The sequence below is a fragment of the Phacochoerus africanus genome, chromosome 2, assembly GCF_016906955.1.
Source record: "Phacochoerus africanus isolate WHEZ1 chromosome 2, ROS_Pafr_v1, whole genome shotgun sequence".
NCBI lineage: Eukaryota > Metazoa > Chordata > Mammalia > Artiodactyla > Suidae > Phacochoerus > Phacochoerus africanus.
In genome coordinates, this window is record NC_062545.1 from 135,647,818 (window position 1) to 135,651,320 (window position 3,503).

General features: G+C 33.7%; 1 non-coding gene across 1 annotated transcript; it reads left to right on the forward strand.

The window, feature by feature from the left end:
* Window positions 1-553: 553 nt before the first annotated feature.
* Window positions 554-660, forward strand: LOC125121665 (U6 spliceosomal RNA). The gene has a single exon (XR_007133548.1). It is a non-coding gene; the product is annotated as a U6 spliceosomal RNA (small nuclear RNA).
* The last annotated feature ends 2,843 nt before the right edge of the window (window positions 661-3,503 follow it).

Below are 3,503 nucleotides of genomic sequence, written 5' to 3' on the forward strand. Positions count from 1 at the left end.
AAAGTTTGAAACCACTAGCAGCCTAAAAGCTACACCTTTTACCTCATTCACATTTTCACTAGACTTGAGCCAATTGAATTTAAGTGTAAAAGAAAAGATATTTATGATCATATATGAAAACCTGAAAATGTATCATCAGAGATTGTACCTAGAAAGTAGGCATAATTCATAGTTCTATAATGTTATCTCTCTTGGAAATTTATCTTCCCCTATCAGTGCATAATACATAGGTTTTTTTTTACCTCATATGGTAGGTTTTTTTGATGCTGATTTTTCAGATGTTCTATATTAAATTCATGTACTTCCTGTATAACACTACAATATTTAATCCTACGTGTTTAAAACCTATTTAAACCTTAGAAATACTTTTATTATTTATTCCAAGTGAAAAACAAAAGATTTCCATCCCACTTTTTGACCTTCTGTGAATTGTCTGACATAGTAAGAGGTCTATAGTGTAAACTATGACCACTTAGTCAATAGAATTTATTTGTAAAGCTATCACCAATTTTAATCTAGAGAGAACTAAAGATTAGTCAAAAATAGACACATGGTGTTCACTTTGGCAGCACATATACTACAACTGGAACAATATAGAAAAGAGTAACATGGCCCCTGTGCAAGGATAACACACAAATTTGTGAAGCATTTTATATTTTAAAAATATAGACACATGGTGTATACATTACTTGTTTTGAAGGAAATTTCCAATGTCTACAATTATGATCTAATATATAAATACTTCAAAGGTGTTTTTACATAAGAAATATCAAGCCCTTTCAAATGTCTTAGCAAAGCTCTCTAAAAATGTCTTTTAAGAGAGCAACAGTAATAAAAATCATCTCCATACAAAATGATAGGAAGAGGAGTTCCCATCATGGCACAGTGGTTAACGAATCCGACTAGGAGCCATGAGGTTGCAGGTTCGATCCCTGGCCTTGCTCAGTGGGTTGAGGATCTGGCATTGCCGTGAAGTGTGGTGTAGGTTGCAGACGAGCCTCGGATCCTGCGTTGCTGTGGCTCTGGCGTAGGCTGGAGGCTATAGCTCCGATTGGACCCCTAGCCTGGGAACCTCCATATGCCGCGGGAGTGGCCCAAGAAATGGCAAAAAAAAAGACAAGAAAAAAAAATGATAGGAAGAAAACACAAAAATGTGAATAGTAGTTACTTGTGGGTATTTTTTTTTCTTCTCTCCCACCTTTCCATATTTTTAAATTTTCCTGCAATAATCTGAAAGCAATTACACTAAAATCTGGATTGGGGCATTAGGTGGGAAAAAATTGGGCAGAATTTCATCTTGTTTATCCCACAAACATGTTTTTGTTTTAGAAATTGTCATATCTATGTATTTCAGCTGGTAAAGATTTTATATTTGAATTAAAAACTGCCTACTAGCTATAATTTATCTGAAATGCATTTAACTAAATGGAAGTGGAAACCCCATATTTACTCCATATCCACTTTATTAATACTTTCTACAGTGCAGTTCAGCTTTGGAAACAAGTTTTTATGGAATCTTAACTGTAGCATCTGAAAAATAAGACAGTCTCAATTTGATGGCTTTCTCTTCACCAGTTCTTCGAAGTATAATGTCTATGTATTTATATCAATCTCTTTAATGGCACCAATCATTTTTGTGGGGTCAGGGCTTTGCTATAACATAGACTAGTATGGTGTAATAATTTTCCTTTGTTAGCGCAACATAACTAATTAAGTACTTCCTTTTAATGTTTGATTGAATTTGGTAAAAACCATAGTTCAAACAAATGAAGGTGTGTCACTGACCTGGGTTTAAGGAAATCACTTGATGATGCCACTGAATTAGTTCTTTTCCTCCCTCTATTTTTACCAAGATATGAAATATCTCAAGCTGGCTTTAAATAATAAAAGTCTATTCATAAGGTGTTTATTAAATTGTGAACTTTCTAGCTCTGATGCAAAATTTGAAGGCAAACCAATTTTCTTTGTATATGTTAAATATATATATGATTTATATAGAAATTTTACAGATTTTTCTTCCAAATGTTATTAAATCAGGACAACTGCTTATGTTTCCATTTATCATAGTGTCAGTTTATTTCAGTGTTGTCATGTGAATAATAGGCAATCAGGATTGAAAGTTTTTCAAAATTGCAGTCCTCTAGATGTTACAATTAAATTAATTACGAATCCAGAATAAACAGTTCTTAATCACATAAAACAGTTCTGCCACATTATACACTTTTGTGATGATGTGAATTGAAAGTCAGTGGAATATTTTTTTAAATAAATAAAGCCGCATGTTCACAAAGCTCTAGCTAACCCCTCATTAATAAACAGATGCACTGAAAAAGATGTGCCCCAAACATCTGCTCTTGCTAAAAATGACATCTTATTTTTCAATTTCAATATTAACAATTCGAAAATCTAAATAGTACTTATTTCTCATTTTTATATGAACAATCAACAGCTCAACAAATCTTAAGTACTTTATTCATGGGCAAACTAGCTTGACAAATGGGTTTTTCTCAGGAGAGGTTCAAAGAGATAAAGACAGTCAGAGTGTCTTAGTCCATTTGGGCTGATAGAACAGAACACCATACGCGGAGTAGTTTATAAACAGCTGAAATCTATTTCTCACAGTCTGGAGGCTGGTAAGTCTAAGGTCAAGAAGCCGGCAGATCCCGTATCCAGTAAAGTCCTGCCTCCTATTTTATAAATGACCATTTTTTCACTGTGTCTTTCACATGGCAGAGAGGCAGGGATTTTTCTGAGTATTTTTGGTCAGAGCCCTCATTCATGAGGCCTCTGCCTTTATGAACTATTCATATCCCAAAGACTCTACCTCTAAAATAAGGTCACATTGACGATTGGGTTTGAACATATGGACTTGTGGGAGAGACACATATTCAACCTGTAACTCAGAGGATAGCAGACCTTACAACTATTAAAGGAGAATTGTGTGAAGATCCAGATCCTATAGTCCTGGAGTTATACATAGAATAGGATGTGCCATTATTTTGGGTCCTATGTCTCCTGACAGGTAGGGAGATGACAGTTGTCAGCTTTCAATAGCAGCACTAAGTTAAAAGCAATACCATTTCTTTCTCAAACCCCATGTATTACACTAAAAAAATTACATTGACTACTATAAACATTCTATTGGTGCTTAAGATACCTTTACATGTGTTCTGCCTATATTTCTGAGAGTTACTTATCAATTATTTTTAATCTTCTGTTTTAGAATGACTTATATTTTGATTTATGCAAAAGATAGTTTTTACTTATTCAGTGTTATTTATCAATAAACCTATTATGTGACTATATTCTTCTAACTACCAGCCTATATAAAATTTTTAAGAATTCTATATTCTACTAGGAGAAATCATCAAGGAAAACAACAATTATATTACAGAATATTGGCAAAAGGTACATACATAGGATATTCTAGGGGAAGGCCGTATCAAGGAGCTAAACTCAGTAGGCAAGGTGAGGTATCTTGGAAAAAACTTTGAATGAAGTTT